Source organism: Trachemys scripta, chromosome 14 (assembly GCF_013100865.1).
Source record: "Trachemys scripta elegans isolate TJP31775 chromosome 14, CAS_Tse_1.0, whole genome shotgun sequence".
Classification (NCBI taxonomy): Eukaryota; Metazoa; Chordata; order Testudines; family Emydidae; genus Trachemys; species Trachemys scripta.
The window spans coordinates 13,917,722-13,936,903 of NC_048311.1; positions in this window are offsets into that span (position 1 = coordinate 13,917,722).

Here is a 19,182-nt window from a genome sequence, read left to right on the forward strand (position 1 = left end):
ATTAACCTTTAGAACAATTTACCAAGGGTTGTGGTGGAGTCTCCATCACTGACAATTTTTAAATCAAGACTGGGTGTTTTTCTAAAAGACCTGTTCTAGGAATTAATTTGTGGAGTTCTGTGGCCTGTGTTATGCAGGAGGTCAGACTGGATGATCACAGCAGTCCCTTTGGGCCTTGGAGTCTCTGAATCTATGAAAAAACTGCATAGTTTAATTGTCTTTCCCTTCCCTCCTCAATACATGTGGACCTCTTCATCTTCCCAATTCTTTGTTGCCATAGCTTCCACTCTTCTATTATAAAGTGTTGGCTGTCTATTGCTGGCTACAGTCCCTTTGGTTATCTTGCTACCTTGTCATTGCTTTAAGTATAAAGGACCAGAGAAGCTCAGGGCAGCTACTTAGATTTACACCACCTGAGGATCTGATCCACTCTCTTCGTCAAGAAAAAAAAACCTCATCTTATTTGCAATTAACATTTTTAATAATGGGCTTGACCTGGCAACATTAGCAAGGACTTGGCTTAGACCCAATGATGGGATATTGTTAGCAGAACGCTGCCCTTCATATTTGAACTCTGTCTTTTCTGCTTGCTGTGGTAGCAATTTTAGCATTTGGCTTTATCTGTTGGGTATATTTTAGGGAGGCTATATTCATATTTTGGCTTTTTTACTGAGCAGTCCTTTCACCTCTACAGACTGGAAGCAAAGCAGTACCACTCTTGGCAATTTAAATTGGCTGGTGTTTGCCTAAGCATTTTTTTAAGATTGCTCTCCAGATGAGTCCCTTGTGTCCCTTAAGTTTCGCTTGGAGTTTTGTGTTGAGGATAAATGCAGAAGGCCAGGTCCTCAGATGGTGTAAATTGGCCTCTTTCTGTTTACTTTGATAGGCCTATGTCAATTTTCACCTGCAGAAGATCTGGCCCTAAAACTTCACAGGGCCACTCAACAGAACTGCTGGGTTTGAGGTCTAAATGAGGCAAAACCCACAAGTTTTCACAGAAGGCCATAAAAAGGCCCATTCTTATTGGAAATGCACCATAACTGCTTGAGCCATGGTGAAAGTGGGGAAGTTTCAGGTTTCTAATGAAACCAGTGACGTTTTTTTTCTTGCTTTTCAGTTCAATGAATTATGGTTCCATTATCAAAAAGTTTTTTAGCACCAGAGAGGAATAATTGTTTTAGATTTGATTTTCTACTGGTATTTCTAATGGGGAAGCCCTTTGTAATCAGCGATCCAAAACAATGTGTTCTAGCAGTGGATTGACAATAGACAAAATGACAGCAACAGAATAATGACCTCAGGCTTATCAGTATGCAATATTCAATATAAAACCATGGGACCATCACTGTGGTGATACTTTGACCTACAGGTCAACTTCTCTCTGTAGGAAGGTGGTCTTAATCATTATGATGATTTAGTTGGGGATTGGTCCTGCTTTGAGCAGGGAGTTGGACTAGCTGACCTCCTGAGGTACCTTCCAACCCTGATTATCAGGCTGTAAGTACATTGTATTTCTCTGGAAGATTATTTCCCAAGCGAAAGATAAGCCATCCATTCTTTTCCACACTGATAATAATACTCTAAATCCTCAGAACAAAGATCCTAAAGGTTGCACATCTAATGTGTTTGTTACTATGCTGAATGTGATATGTTACATGGAGTATTCAGCATCAGTTATCATGAACTGTAATCAGGCTGAACCCTTTCCCTAACGATCATAGAAGATTAGGGTTGAAAGGGACCTCAAGAGGTCATCTAGTTCAACTCCTTGCTCAAAGCAGGACCAACCCCAACTAAATCATCCCAGCCAGGGCTTTGTCAAGCCTGGCCTTAAAACCTCTATGGATGGAGATTCCACGACCTCCCTAGGTAACCCATTCCAGTGCTTCATCACCCTTCTTGTGAAATAGATTTTCCTAATATCCAACCTAGACCTCCCCCAACTTGAGACCATTGCTCCTTGTTCTGTCGTCTGCCACCACTGAGAACAGCCTAGCTCCATCCTCTTTGGAACCCCGCTTCAGGTAGTTGAAGGCTGCTGTCAAATCCTCCCTCCCTCTTCTGCAAACTAAATAAGCCCAGTTCCCTCAGCCTCTCCTCATAATAATGTGCCCCAGCCCCCTATCATTTTCATTGCCCTCTGCTGGACTCTCTTCAATTTGTCAACATCCTTTCTGTAGCAGGGGCCCCAAAACTGGATGCAATACTCCAGATGTGGCCTCACCAGTGCCGAATAGAGGGGAATAATCACTTTCCTCGATCTGCTGGCAATGCTCCTACTAATGCAGCCCAATATGCCGTTGGCCTTCTTTGCAACAAGGGCACACTGCTGACTCATATCCAGCTTCTCGTCCACTGTACTCCCCAGGTCTTTTTCCGCTGAACTGCCTCTTAGCCAGTCGGTTCCCAGACTGTAGCAGTGCATGGGATTCTTCCTTCCTAAGTGTAGGACTCTGCACTTGTCCATGTTGAACTTCATCAGATTTCTTTTGGCCCAATTCTCCAATTTCTCTAGGTCACTCTGGACTCTATCCCTGCCCTCCAGCTTATATACTTATCCCCCCAGCTTAGAGTCATCCGCAGACTTGCTGAGGGTGCAATCCATCCCATTATCCAGCTCATTAATGAAGATGTTGAACAAAACTGGCCCCAGGACCAACCCCTAGGGCACTCCGCTTGATACTGCTGCCAACTAGACATCGAGCTGTTGATCACTACCCGTTGAGCCTGACAATCTATCCAGCTTTCTATCCACCTTATAGTCCATTCATCCAATCCGTACTTCCTTAACTTACTGGCAATAATACTGTCGGAGACCATATCAAAAGCTTTGCTAAAGTCAAGGTATGTCACATCCACCACTTTCCCCATATCCACAGAGCCAGTTATCTCATCATAGAAGGCTATCAGATTGGTCAGGCATGACTTGCCCTTGGTGAATCCATGGTGACTATTCCTGATCACCTTCCTCTCCTCCAAGTGCTTCAAAATGGATTCTTTGAGGACCTGCTCCATGATTTTTCCGGGGACTGAGGTGAGGCTGACCGGGCTGTAGTTCCCCAGATTCTCCTTCTTCCCCTTTTTAAAGATTATATGCCAGAGGGTAATGGCTCGAATCCTCTTTGTGAGAAGATATAGTCCTAAGTTCTCATCTCATCAGCTCTTTCATTCCTTGAATATGGCTTATTTATGGCATTGTATTGACACCTCTTTTCCCTTATTCTATAAGGGATCAGGGAAAAACCCCAGAAGTTTCAGTTTACAGGGCTTCATGTGAATATTTTCTTTGATTTTGGTCCATTTGCTCCAAAGTTGAGCTAAGATGGATCTAAACCAGAACACCAGAAACCCAGATTTGCACATCACACTTGTCTATAAAATTGGTTGAATCTAAACGCCAAAAACATGAGATCAGATGTGGGTCCAGAGTATGAAAACCACTTTGTTAGAACTGAGGGGTTGGTTCAGACTACTGTCGAGATGAGGGGGCGGGGGGCAATTCTCCACTGCCCTGCATTTCCATGTTGTCATTTAAAGCAGCGCAGTATGAGCAGACAACACTTCCTGATCGGAATGGTAATATTTTGCACAGTTCTGCACTCACTTTCCACAGGTGCAATTCACAACATGAGATGCAAAGCTGGGGAGAATCAGGCTCAAGAAGTGTGGACCTGGAGCTGAAGTTACTATGGGACGTTTTGGTTTGGTTTCTAGTCTTATGAATCTTAGAGAACTTTTCAATGAACTTAAGCTGGATTCCAGTTTTCATTACAAACTACGTGTGTGTGTGTGTGTGTGTGTGTGTGTGTGTGAGAGAGAGCACATAGACAGCTACAGTATATACACATATTTCTAGAGTGCCAGTCACGATAGAATCTAGACACACAGATCCAAGCCCTTGATCTCACACAGAAGTTATACCACTTTAACTATACCAGTCTAGTTAAAATGATACAGCCCAGCCTCCCTCCCCACCCCCAGTATGAATGCAGTTATACCACATAAAAATGCATGTACTTCTATAGCTTATTCCCAAATGGAACAAGCTATATGAGTATGAGCACCTTTATACCAGTATAACTGCATCCACACTAGGGAATAAAACCCACACCCTTAACCAAAATAGTTATACTGGTACAAAACCTGTGTTTAGACCTTGCCCAGGGGCAGCTCTATGTATTTTGCCGCCCCAAGCACGGCAGTGAGGCAGCCTTTGGCAGCATGCCTGCGGGAGGTCCGCCGGTCCTGCGCCTTCATCATACCCACCGCCGAATTGCCGCCGAAGCCACGGAACAGGCGGACCTCCCGCAGGCATGCCGCCAAAGGCTGCCTCACTGCCGCCCTCATGGCGACTGGCAGCCTGCCCCCCGTGGCTTGCCGCCCCAGGCATGCGCTTGGTGCGCTGGTGCCTGGAGCCGCCCCTGACCGTGCCACAGTCTTTGAGTATGTAAGGGTATGTTTCCTCTTGAAACTGGCTATTGCTTCTACTTTACTAAGGAAACTGTGCCGGGGATTATTAAGGGCCATTTCTTTTGAAACATTCAGCCACTGGCAGCAATCTGATTGCCTTCATGAAGCAGTCAGTGGGGGCATAGGATGTGCACTCCTGCCCTGCTCTTAGTCTCACTGTAACGGAGGATATCTCTGCTAGCATTCAATGGGGGAGCTTTGGCTCATTGGTTTACAGTATCAAGCAGGACTTCTGTGGAATTTGCACATGGGTGCATGAGCTGGCTCCCAAGGCAGATGTGTTCTACAGCAGCACTCTGGTTCTCTGTAGACATGTTAGGAAGAGAGAACCCTCAACACCCCTCCCTCTGCAGTTTAGTACCTCCTGTATTGTACTCCAAAGGAGAAGGTTGGATATGATCCCTGGACACACACAAATCTTTAGCCATCCCAGGAACCCACCTCTCCTGGGACCCTCCCTTCCCCCATCCCCCTCAGCAATGATGTGTTTTTTTGCTTGTCTCTCTCCTCCAGTTGTTGTTTTTCAATAAAAATTGTTTTGGTTTGAAAGCAATCTTTATTACATTAATTGAATGCAAGCAGAGCCCTGCAAAGCAACAGGCAATTTTCTTACACCTTCACAGTGCATCGTCTGCATCAAGCACAATCACCTCCTAGCATTACAAGTACTGCACTCCCAAGCATAGCAACAAATATTAGTAGCTTTCAGCTTCAAATTGCTGCCTCAAGGCATCTTGGAGTCTTATGGTCCCACGCTATGCCCCTCTAATAGCCCTGGTCTCTGGCTGTTCAAATTCAGCATTCAAGCACTGAGCCTCAGCGGTACAGCCCTGAGTGAAGCTTTCACCCTTTCCTTCACAAATATTATGAAGCATATAGCATGCAGCTATAAGCATAGGAATATTGTCATTGGCCAGGTCCAGCCTCCCATATAGGCAGCACCAGCGGGCCTTTAAATGGCCAAAAGCACACTCAACAGACATTCTGCACTTGCTCAGCCTGTTGAACCACGCCTTGCTGTTGTCAAGGAGCCCCATGTATGGCTTCATAATCCAGAGCATTAAGGGGTAGGCAGTGTCTCCCAGGATCACAAAGAGCATTTCGACTTCCTCTACAGTGATCTTCTGGTCCAGGAAGAAAGTCCCTACTTGCAGCTTCCTGAACAGGCCAGTGTTCCGAAAGATGCGTGCATCATGCACCTTTCTGGACCAGCCTGCGTTAGTGTCCATGAATCGCCCACGGTGATCCACAAGCACCTGGAGAACCATAGAGAAATACCCCTTCCAATTAATGTAGTCAGTGGCTAGGTGGTCTGGTGCCAGAATTGGAATGTGTGTGCCAACTATCGCTCCGCCACAGTTAGGGAAGCCCATTTGTGCAAAGCCATCCACAATGTCATGCATCTTGCCCAGAGTCACGGTCTTTCGGAGCAGGATGTGATTAATGGTCCCACACACTTCCATCAATACAAGTCCAACCGTTGACTTTCCCACTCCGAACTGGTTAGCAACCGATCGGTAGCAGTCTGGAGTAGCCAGCTCCCACAGTGCAATCGCCACGCGCTTCTCCAACGACAGAGCAGCTCTCATTCTCGTGTCCTTGCGCTGCACGGCTGGGGCAAGCTCATCACGCTGTCCCATGAACGTAGCTTTCCTCATCTGAAAGTTCTGCAGCCACTGCTCATCATCCCATACGTGCATGATGATGTAATCCCACCACTCAGTGCTTGTTTCCCAAGCCCAAAAGTGGCGTTTCACAGTGGTAAGCACCTCCATGAATGCCACAAGCAATCTTGTGTCATAGCTACTACGCATGGCGAGATCAATGTAGCACTCCTCTTGCCTTTGTAGTTTAAGGAATAATTGCACTGCCACTTGTGACGTGTTAGTCAGAGTGAGCAGCATACTGATCAACAGTGCGGGATCCATTCCTGCAGCCCGAAGAGCTAGAGCAGAGCGCTCAGTACACAAACCATTGAAAGATGACGCCAAATGTGGATGGAAGCACGGGGATTGCTGGGATGCAAAGCAATGCATCACAGGGCATTGGGACAGGGCCCAGGATGCCCCATGACCCCCTCTGCCTTCCCACAACTCTTAGCGGCAGAAGAAGAAGAGGTGCTCTGTGGGATAGCTGCCCAGAGTGCACCACTCCGAATACCTCTGTAAATGCCGCAAGTGTGAACATGCTATTGCACAGGCAGCTGACAGTGTGAACACACCACAGCGATCCCTTCAGCACTCTCTGAGCGGTGCTGTAACTGCCTGCGCTGTAACTCTGCCAGTGTACATATACCCTTAGACACAAGATACCTTAGCAATGCCATTTAAGCACCCATAGAGGGAAGAGATACAAGAGCAGAAAGTGAGCAATTCAGTTTCAAGCATGGACTTGAAGCCAAGTGTAGTGCAAAATACATATAACAGCATTTACTAAAGCGGAATTTATGGTCACCTAAAATTACTACCCAACTTTGTGCAGACTTCATCTTATCGGTGGTTCTTCTAAACGAAGTATAGAAAAGCAAAAACAGGCATTGGTATATGTAACGGGTGTTCGGACTCATCCCTGCGGCGCCTCCTGCTGGTCGTCCAGGGAATTAGCTCACCAGCCTCTGGAGCGCCCTCTGCAGGCCAGTGATCCGCCTTTCCTCTTTTTTGGTCCCTGCGTCCCTCCCAGGACCCCGGTGCCCCTTGCCCTGGGTGCTGCCCCCTGGCAGTACCCACACGCTAGGTTTCCCCTCCCAGGGGAACCCCCACCCACTATCCCCACCTTGCCTCAGCACTAGGCCACTGCCAGTCACCAACTAGCCCCCACTCCCTGGGGCAGACTGCAGTATAGGCCACTCATCACTGGCAAGAGGGGTTTGGACCTGCTGCCTTGGCCTAGCCCTGGGCTGCCCTCTGCAACCCCCAGTGCCCCTTGGCCTATTACCAGGCCGTAGCCTGGGGCTATCCAGGCTGGAGCTCCCCAGCCTTTCCCCAGCCCTGCTCCACTACAGGTACCCTGTCTAGCTCCCTGCAGCCAGGCCCTTCTCCCTCTGAAGGCAGAGAGAGACTCTTGAGCTCCTGGCTCCCAGCCTTCTTATACAGGCCAGCTGGGGGCTGATTGGGGCATGGCCCAGCTGTGGCTACTTCCCCAATCAGCACACTAGCTTTTCCCTTTGCTCCAGCCCTCTGCCAGGGCTGTTTTAAACCCTTCAGGCAGGAGCAGGGTAGCCACCCTGCTACAGTATAAAATAGCTATCTCTGGAGACCTGGTATACACTATTTTGTTGTCTGATATTTCATGTAAATGTAATATTATTACTGTTACAAAATTAGCATGACTAACTGTAACGAGTGGTCATTTTCGAAGCTACTTAGAATAAACGAACTGACATCCAAAGTGCAGAAAAGCCACTTGAATGCCTTGTCCCTCATGGTGGTAGAAATGGAGTTGGTCCAACAAACAGCCCAAATTATGATTAGATTTATTCTTCAAACTTTTAAAACAATACAGAACAATGAATAATTTTTAATGACATTGTTTTTTTCTTAGCTGCAAGCAAATGAAAGTCGGCGATTACGTCGTCAAAGTTCCTTTTAACGACAAAAAATGTTTCAGTGCAAAATTGGTGGCTTCCTTCATGGTACTGGATCTGCCTCGTCACACTCATCCTCAAATTGTTTTCTTTTATGAGGAGAGCAGAACTCATGTTGATAGTATCAAAGTAGCTCTGCAGATTATAAATCCTCAAACTGGTCATGCAAGATGGCAACAAATGTTTCCAGGCATTGCAATAAATTGATTTTTGTCCATCTTCTGTAGCTGAATGCTGGTCAGTTTGAACCGCGGAAGGCAGTGTTCCAAAAATGTGCTGTGAAACCTGTCTCCAAGTGTTCCATTTTCTTCTGAAGAGAAGTTGCATTTTTAAATGACTTGTCAGAAGCCTGATTGGTACCTTTTGACAGATCCTCCAAGGCTTGTCAAAAAATGCTATAGTTTTGAAACAATGCCAGGCTAGAATCAGCACAGCTACACCATCACATATCTGACAGACTTTGGAGAGTCCATGATTTCTGGCTAGTGTCAGTATTTCCATTGTGGAAAATAGTTTTCCGTTGATATGTCGATGCAGAGCAGAAATAGAACAGTGACTGCATAACCCCCCTACCCCCACCCCAAATTGACTGCACCTGAGCAACTGTTAATTAACACTGTTGACTCCAACTAAATTTAGGGAATGTGCAGTGCAGAGCACGTCCTGTATTAGTGTACTTTTTCCATAGCAGATGGGCCTGCAGACCATTGTAATGACCAGCCGCATTACTAGCATTATCTTATGATTGTCTGTGGCAGTTACATACACCCAAACCTAGGTTATTTATCATAGCCAGCACTGCTTCAGCCAGGTTTGCACCTATGTGGTTCTCAAGTAACTGAAACCCAATGAATCGCTCAATTATTTGCCTCCTTTGAATTAATAAATCAGAAGATGAATGTGAGCTGGTCTACATGTGCTACACATCAGGCATTGAATCAGCAATTACAGAGAAATATTTGGTGTGCCGTAATTCTTCTACTACAGTGTTTTTGATTTTCTTTCCCATCAGTTCAATGAATTCGCCAAGCTGCATTTTCCAAAGGAAAACTATTGCACTGAACATTTTGTAAACAGCTCTTGTTATTACAGTAGTATGTGTAAGGTGCAAGGCTCTGCATTAAGGATCAGATTTTGCCTAGTTTCTCTGCAGCTGCACAAGGGTAGTATGTGGCACCAGAAGTCTCCTCATTAGCCCATGCATAGCAAGCAGGCACCATCACAGTTCCTGTGCTCCCCAAAGTACAGGGACTCCTCCCTTCCAGTGTCCTCTGGGCTTCAAGACACCCCAAAGGGGCAGAGAGGAAGCAGGGATGGGGGCCTCCATCCTTGGCCATTGGCCCCCACAGCTGGTGGGCGGCACTGGAGAGCATACTGTGTACCCTCCTATGGGATGCTGCAAGCATGCAAACAGCTCCAGTCCATCACAGTATGGGGAAAGCTTTGTTTTCAGTGATTTGCTGGATGCATGTCTTTTTCTCTGCCTGGTGGCTGGAAAGGACTTCAGTGCCCACTGGGCTCAGTCATCAGCTGTGTTGACTATAAACTCAGTGTGTCTGAGATGAGTGGACAGGGAAAGTGGCTGTAAAGCAGTAATCCAGTCCCTCAGTCCTGGGCTGACCAGAGGCCAAAATGGAACCATGTCAAACTTAGAGCAGCCCCAAGGTTGTTCTAAGACACACTGCCTCCCCTAATAAGGCAATCTGAATCAGGGCCCAAGACTGAGCCCAAAGGCTGCTATATTCAATAACGCTGATAGACATTGGCCTACATTTATTCCAGAAGTTTTCCTTAAGAACTGAGGGCTCTTTACTTGAGTTGCTCGCTAATTAGCCCATCTCCAATAATGAGGCTGTCAGGGAAGATAAATATAGCTATTGTTATTATCTTTCTTTCCGTGATACGCCTGGGGTAATTAAACGCACAGACCATCTCCTCTCATTTACACAATGGGGAAAACAGGAGTAATTCCACTGAAATCGATAAAGGAATAGTGCAAGTGAGAGGAGAATGAGGCCCAGTGTGTCTGAGGGCACAACAAAGGAAAGCTGAGATTTCCGTGGAGTCTGGCTCACTCCCTATTTGCTGAGACACCTGTGTTCCCAGTGTGCACAGCTGTGTTCTTGGAGTGATCTGTCTCCAGAACATGTCAACACCACATGTCACCTGCCTGATTTAGGGGGGACTGGCAGAAATTCCACCCCAAGGATAGGAAACTTCCTATCTACGTCTCACTTCTCTCCCATTTCCTTCCTCTCTTCATTTCCCTGCATGTCCTCCCTTCATGCTTCATGATGGAGGCTGACAACACAATGCACCATGCAACCTCAGCAGGGTTCCTTTTGAGGCAATTCCTTTAGCTATCTTAATTGCTCACCTCTTTGCTTTTGGATGGCACTGGGCGACTGAGTCAGATTATCCCTTTCCCTGCCCCATGCACCAGGATGGGGCTGGTTGGAATGAGGCTACCTCGGTGGGCGTTCATCCCGATCAAGTGCCCGTTTTGCGTTGCAATTCAAACAGTGCCAAAGCTACCTGTTTGCCAGCCTGCTGTTTGGGAAGGTGTGGGACTAAAATATCCCAGGGCAAGTGGCTTCCTTGGATGAAGCTACAAACAGTCGAGTTGCCACGCCTATGTGCAGAACACAGCAACTGTATAAAAAGAGCTACATTCTAAAGGAATCCATGGTTCTCTGGATGCATTAGTGAGCAGGAGAGAGATCATTTCGCAGCCAAGTTCTCCTGAAAAGTCCCTTTTTGACCATCGTGTTTTTTGCAACTTTGGGAATTATTCCTTCCCTGCCCGCACCTGCCTCCTTTGGGGGCCCTATTGGTGTACGTAGCCGTGGGGACACCGCTAAAGATTTATCCGTCATTCCCCCACACCTCCTTTTATGTCGCTTTTCCAGTTTGATTTCATGTTTGCCCGTCTCCAGTCTTCAGATGCCAAAGCTGCATTCCATTCTCACCCATGTCCTCCCCCTTTTTTTCTCCTCCCTCCCCTGCCCTGGGGCCTTGTGTGACTTGTGTAGCGGAGGCAAACCAAGAAAGGGCTGTGCGACTTCCATGGAAACAAAAGCCTGTTTTCAAACACTGTTAAGAGAAACTGTTTCTATCATAGGCCTTTAATGACCTGAACTGTCCCTCTTTGGAGAATAGCAAAAAAAAAAAAAAAAAAAAAAAAAAAAAAAAAAAAGCAGCTTCTCTTTTCTGCTGCATTTAATTATGATTATTCTTTGGAAACCATGTGTTGGCTGGTTCTTGGTTATGCACAAGCATTTACTTAGATAGGATATTAACAAAAAATGAGTATTTTGTGCCTCCTGGTGATTATTCCCAATAGCGATCGATGGGCTCATTTTCAGCGGCAGTTTATATTTTCCCTGTGAGCGGAGTCCTTAGGTATTTCAGTGTTGAATAAATAGTTCTTCATGGTGTGTGCAGTGGCTCAGGGGCTCCCCGCTGAGATCATGTCCTTAATACAAACAATACACCACATTTATTCTAAGCTGACCGCACTGACCCCCAAAAGTTTGTTCCCTCCACTGGGAGTCCTCAGCCCTTTCACTCAGCTGAATGGCCCACACAAAGACCTTGTCTCATCTACAGTCCTTTCCTAAGCAAAACTGGGAGGGGAGGGGAGAGGAAGGAACAGACAAACCTTGACCCATCCACCTAAAAGAAAATTAAGGAATTTGCATTTTAAACCTTAAGTGGCTGTCCCTTATCCCACCCCTCTCCCATTTTAATGCTTTCTTTTCTAAATGCCTGAGAAGTTCCAGGCCCACATCATACTGACTGAGCTGATGTCCCAGCAAAGATCAGAATCCCTACTGGGATGAAAGACTCTTCTTTTCTCTCCTTTACATTCTTATTTCTCTGGAGATTTGGGGGGAAAATGCTGCTACTTAAAGAAATAGACTCTCCTTCCTTTCCCTCACTACCACTTTTTTGGGGTGTTTGGGAAGAGGCACCGATGTCTGTCTTTAAAGATTTCACTGAGTTTTCTCTCTTGCTTTCCTCTCCGTGCTAATTGTTTTTTAGCCTTTATAAATGGCAGATCTTCCCAGGCAAGAAGTTTATGGGTTGAAAGTGCAAATGTCCTGTAAAAGTCTGATCCCATTTCCTTCTCGCTGCAATCTCTCTTTGAATGGTGGGTTTTTTGTTTTTTTTTTAATTAAGCCAAACAAATAGGGCTCACCCTGCTACAACTTGAAGGAGCACCTTTGCAACTTACGAAAGGCTGGCTGACATGAAAATGGCTCTTGGATTCATATTAGCACAAGGTGATGTTCAGGAGGGTCCCAATGTAGGTGCCGGTTGAATTCTATTGGGCCTGCAAAACTGACCATGAGAGCCAGACTCTCCTTGCATCTGCAGTTCCTTCAAGCCACTTGCTGACTTTGGTTGGGCTATGTTAGCAAGTGATAATCCCATTCTTTATTAACACACTCAGGGCAGGTCTACACTTCAAACACTGCCTCCGCGCAGCTGTACCGATGCTGCTCTTGAATGAAGACACTCCACACCAAGGAGAGAGAGAGAGCTCCCTTCAGCATAGTTAATCCACTTCCTTGAGAGGCAGTAGCTATGTTGGTGGGAGAAGCTCTCCCATTGACATAGCACTGTCTACACTGGGGGTTAGGTCGGTATAATTATGTTGCTTGGGGGGTGGTGGCTTTTTCACACCCCGGAGCTACGTAGTTATATCAATATAGGTCTGTAGTGTAAAATAGACATGCACACACCCACGCTCTCAGTATGTCTTCACTGCAGAGTTAACTTGCATGATCAGCATCTGAGTCTCAAGCCCAGGCTTGGGCTCGCCTGGGTGCGATCAGCCCACATGCAAATCCCTACCTGAGTTACCGTGTCCTCACTGTTGCAGCACTTCCCCGTGTATGTCACTAGGACTTCTCCAGACTTGATCGGTTGTGCTGAGCTGCTGTATGATTCTTTCCCAGTTAATTGTGGGAAAACTTGTCCTTCTGGGCACATGGGGGATTCGGGGAATTGTGGGAAGATATTGGAGGCCCATCCACATTCAAGTGATTTAACCTGAGTCCCCACTGCAAAGATGGTGAGTTGCCAGCTCAAGTGTAAACCTCACTCTGGTTTTAGCCTACAGCCACAGAAAAGCCCAGCTAACCTGGCTTGAATGCCCCACTAAACTCAGGTCAGAGGATTTTGTGTGTAGATGGGGGGAGAGTTAGAGACACACCTGAGTAAGAGCCTGGGCTAACTCTGCAGTGAGTATCTGGTTCACACTTACCCCATTTCTGTGGTTTACTTTATTATTTTAAATAGCAACAAACCAAAAGAGTAAAGTTTTCTCCCGAGCATGGCTGTTCATAGGGCTTTCCCTGCTGGACCTTGGCCCAGCTCAGGAAGGGAAAGAACATTCAACACTTTCCTTGGAATGGAGCCCCATTTGCTACTGAGTAGCCTGACATTGTTCTGACAGCTCCAAATTAGAACAGGGTTACTTGGAGAACAAGCCACATCTCGAGGTGCATTCATAACGAGGCTTGGCAGAATTAGATTTTATATGTATAATTCTGACTGATAACATCAGTATTTATTTTTAAGCTTTTTCTCCCCCCCCCCCAATTTTTATCACTTTAAATGTTCACAGTTGTGAGAAGTGAAGCAGGAGTTGTCAGCCAATTATTTAATGAGAATAGATGTTGAGATTTAAAAAGTTAGAGGTTGATGACCATTAAAACACAAATAGTCAATGTCACATGTCAAAATATACCAAGTAAATATCCCTAAATCAAACTCTAAGTTCTCAAGCAGCATTTTTCTTTCTTTACCTGTCTGTAAATGTTAATGGTTATCAATGGAAATATTTTTGTCAGTTTGTGTATGTACCATGAAATTGACATTTTTCGACATTTACCAATAAAAAATCGAATTCTTCTTAGTCTATGCCATACCAAGACACCACATGTATTTACTCTTGTTCTCTCTTCCCACAGTGTTTATTGCCATGTTTTGACTGATCACAGAGTGTATGAGTATTGTCGGCTCCAAGCTTTCAAAAATCATGAATCAGGCCACCCATGAAATCATGGCATTTGACTTTAAAAAAAAAAATCACAATTTTTTAAAAAAATAATAAATGTTAGGTTCTTTTTATTGGCTTTATGATCATGAGGTTTCAGGGTCCAATGGAAAAGAGAGAGGGAGTAAAAAAAAAAAGATAATAGGTGGGAATTTTACAATAATTTTGAAATGAAAAAAGTTGGTGGTATTAATCCCACCCATCCCTTCACGTGCAAAAAATAAATTAATTAATTAAAAAGTGTATTTTGTTTGGTTTGATGTTTAGAAAGCTTTTTGAAAACAAAAATGTTGACAAGAAACAAATATGTTTTGTGAAAAATTCAATTAGCTCTAAAAAACCTTACATTTCCTTAAAATGGAAGCTAAAATTCTCCTATGTCACATGACTCCAGGAACTGAGGCTCTGAGAAAAAGCTCTGAAAAATCAGAGTTGGCAGCATTGGTGATCACTCCTCAATGTTGATCCCTTGTGTTTTATTGGCCTCTGTAGTGTCAAGTAGATGTATGGTTGATATATAATAAATGAATAATTCTTTAAGCTCTTCAGAGCAGACCCATGTTCACCTCTGTTTTCTGTACAGCACCTAACCCAATGAGGCCCCACCCTGAACAGGACCTCTGGATGTTACGCTAATAGAAATTAAATAATCATACAATACATGAGCAGTGCTGGTTTCCACAGAGCTCAGGATTGGGGAGAAGGAAATCTCCGGGTATGTCTACACTGCAGATTAAAAGCGTGTTCTTAACTTAGGTTAACTAACATGTATGACCTAGCTCAGGTTAAAATAGCAACGAAGGCACAGCAACTTGGCTTTTAACTCAGGTTAGCAATTCAAGTTCAACCCCAGGTTACCTCAGAGGCTTGAACTTGAGCTGCTAATTTGAGTTAAAGATGGGTTGAAGTAACTTCTTTGCTATTTTAACCCGAGTTTGCTAATGCCACATTAAGAACCCGTCTCTTTCTGCAGTGTAGACGTACCCTTAGGGTCCATAAACTGAGAAGGAAGGGTGGGATTTGGTAGAAGGGAGAAGTCTGGCAGAATAATTTGCCAAACAAAGGGAGAAAGAGAGACATGATTAGTGGTGCAATGGGGCTTTTTGGTTCAGCGGGTGGGAGAGGGCTGAGTGGTCTAGGTATCAGACTCCGATCTAAGCTGTGAAGGCACCGTTCAGCCCTTCATCCTGAAAGTAGTTTGTTGAGTTCCATGCATTTTACTCAATGGATTTTTCAGATCAAACCTTAAGAATGGAAGGCCACGTGCTCAGCTGGTGTGAATCAGCATAGCTTCTGTGAAGATAGTGGCATTATGATTTACACCAGCTGAAGATCTGGCCCGGGGAAATCTCTGACTGCTGTGTTGTGGTCATAAAAGAACCATGATTCCTTTTGTAAATGCTGCAGTTGTTTTGGAGCCAGATCCTCTGCTGATGTAAATTGGCTCCAGTGACTTTAGTGGAGCATTGCTGATTTACACCAGCTGAGAATCTGACTCTTTTTTTCTTCAGAAAACTACAGGAGCTGGTTCACCTCTACATTACTCCAGTTTTACCCTTGTGCACCTGCACTGATTTCAGTGGGGTTATGCTGGCATGAAACCGAAGTGACTGTAATGAATCATACTCTCAATGTCCGAGCTGTATTTTTTCCCTCCCTTAAGTTATTGATTTCTATTTAAGGCCTTAATGCCAGCTCAAACATTTTGTCTGGGACTTTAATTGTATTTGCCTGCCTTCTATTGAATATGTGTCTTTATGCTGCAATACAATACAATTTTATTTAGCATCTGGTAATAAGAATCGGTGGCTGCCAGTCAGTCCTCTAACATCCTTTTCATGTGCTATCACCAACTCAGGCCACGTCTACACTAGGGACTCTTCTTTGCTGGTATAGCTGTAAAATGCTGGAAAGCTCTCCTAGTATGGACCCAGCACATCCTAGCAAAACTACACATTTGCTAGTACACCAGTAAAAGCACAGTTTTGCTGGTATAATCATGTCTACAACAGGGCCTTTGGCCAGCACAGCTGCATCAGTCAGAATCACAACTTTTCACACCCCTTCTTGCAGAAGTTTGTAGTGTAGATAAGGCCTCATTGTGCAGCCTTTGGCATGTCACTTCATCCTGGTCTAAACGTTTTACTGGGACAACGATTTCTGTTAATTGTTATATCAGTACAACCCCCCTCGTGTGGATGCAGCTAAACTGGTATAAGGGTGCCTTATACCAGTATAGCTTATTTCCCTTCCCATCTGGGAATAAATATGCTGGTATAAGGCACCTTTATACCAGTTTAACTGTGTCCGCATTAGGGTGAATTGTACTGTTTTAACTATAATAATTAAATAATTAAAATGGTACAACTTTTTCTAGTATAGAGAAGCCCTTAACCTCTGTTCCTCAGCTTGCCCAGCTGTACAAAGGGGATAATAGTATCTATCCCACAGGGTGGATGTGAGCACCAATTAGATAATGTCTGCCATGTGCTTTGAGATTTTCTAGTGAAAGGTGCTATTGAAGTATCACATATACTGTTATTTGTTTCATATGATGTAGATTGTAAGCTCTTTAGGACAGGGATATTTTCTCACTAGTTGTGGCCTCTAGGTGCTACTGTAATACACATAATTAAGACTAACATTACAACACATACAGTCTGTGTATTAGAATGGTTTACAGAACTAAGGCCAGGTCTACATTAGTAACTTTTGCCCGTACAGTAGTAATGTTGGCTATGGGCATGATTTTCTGCTGACATTTCTATGCCAGCAAAAGTCTTAGTGTAGACACAGTTATAGCGGCATACAAGTGATTTTGCTGAGATAGCTTATTTTCCTCAGAGAACCGGTATAAGCTGTACCAGCCAAAGTTTCTTTGGGGGAGGGGACATGTTGTGTGTGTGGGGGGAGGGGGGGGCTGGAAATAAACTTGATGTATGGTAGAAGGGGCTGCCTGTGTAGCTATACTGCTAACATTACACCAGCATGCCTTTTCTGCACATCTAATGTAAATAGAAGCAAAGGGAGAGAGGCTGCATGTTTTCAGATTAGAAACCAAGCTGCATATAGGTAGGCCAGTCTAGTGGTTGTGTCACTGCACGGGCACACAGGAGAGCTGAGTTAAAGTCTTCTAAAATGTTGATAACAATGCTTCTTTTCTTTGCCTCCTCTATTTAGCTTTTCTCTATTTCAACGGAGCCTAAGGGAGTTCGGCACCCAAGTCCCACTGATATTCAGTAGGATTTGGGCACCTTACTATTGGTTCCTTTAAAAAAAATAGCCTTGGGTTATGTGTATGTACACCTAATACAAAGGGGGCTCTGATCTCAGCTGGGGCCTCTAGGTGTTACTGCAATGCAAATAATGAAACAGAAAAATAACGTGCTGTGAAATAGCAGGCTGGAGGTACTGTGTGTCCTCTCCAAGCTCTTTGAGACAACATTTCAGGGATTTCTGGGGAAAGGAGCAGGTTCCCCAGGTGTATATATATATATATATTTTGAAAAACCTTCCTCCTCCAAAAAGAGTGTGCCATTTACTAACTACTTACCCCGCCTTACACAACCATGTTTCTGCTCCGTTCTCCCTGCCAGCACAGCCCTCAGCCTCCCAGAGGTTTTCTGACTTCTCCTTTGCTTACCCAAGGAAACTGCATGACCATTTCTGTTTGGAATTTGTTCTCTTTTTCCCTTCAGTGCTTTTCTTTTTAGGCTCATTAAGAAATCAATAACTGGCTCAGCAGGGCTTCGCTTAACCTGATTCTGGGAGTATTTCTAACCCCTGAAACGTGAACTGAGTTTTCAAATTGACTTAGCTGGTTTTGCTTTTGCTCATTTCCACTTGATAATATTTTCTGTACTACATTCCCCTCCATCCCCCTCCTCCCCAAATACACACACAGATTTAGTGCCGGTGAAAAGTCCTAGATTGACAGCCCTGCACAATGAAATCCTCCACTTAATCACAGAACAGGTACAGCAGGAGCAGCAGTCTCTGTGTAAGTGTCCCAGCAATCCTCACTCCAAAAAAGCTGTCTATCTTGAACCTGGCTGCATGAATTAGAACAATCTCCTTGCCCCATTCGTCCTTGGCCTTTCTGTTGAGACGGCCACTTGGATGTCGATTGATGGAATGTTTTTTATGATGTGGATACGTCCTCTAGGACCTGGACTGATGTCACCAGCTGGTTTCACCCAGGACAGCAAACAGCCCTTAGATGGTAATGATTTAGTGTCACTACTGTATTGGGACAGATCTAGAGGCAGAAGGCTCTTTATCCCTTTACCCTATATTCCACTTGCCTCCTCTGGTTGCATGTTTTATAGCAATTGTCTCCTCTGGGTATAAGCGAGATGCTATCCCCACGCTAACACCAATAGTTAGCTCTGGCTTCCCTGACATTGTTCCCCGTATCATGGGCCTCGGGCTAGTGCTGTTGGAAAAATGGAACATTTCTCCTGTGAAAAATTTCAGATTTTAAGAAATTTTCATTATTTCGTTTCAAATTCAAATTTTTGTTTCAGTTTCTGGAAATCCCCAAAATGTTAGTTTTTAGGTTTTATCTCCCGTTATCTCTCTTTTTATTTCCCTTTACCCTTTGTCTGCTGGAAAAGGTGGAAAAATAAAACAGAGAGAAAGTGATGGGAAAATCATGAGAAATCTGTTCTCACCATTGGAGCCAAATTTTCAGAAGAGCTCTGCACCCAATGCACACCAACTGCACTCAGGGCCAGCTCCAGGTTTTTTGCCACCCCAAGAAGAAGAAGAAAAAAAAAAAACGGAGTGCTGCCGCTGAAGCAAAAAAAACCCCCAAAAACCTGGAGTGCCGCCCTTTGAAAAGTGCTGCCCCAAGAACCTGCTTGGAGAACTGGTGCCTAGAGCCGGCCTTGACTGCGCTGAACTCTTAATGAAAACCTGGTCCATATTGTGCATCACCTACAACACAGCCATGAGACCCAGGTCTCTGGTGCGATGGCATATGGTGCACAACTAAGTATGAGTCCAGAAATCTCTCTCTCACACACACCTAAAAGGTAAGCACAGATGTGCACACATAATA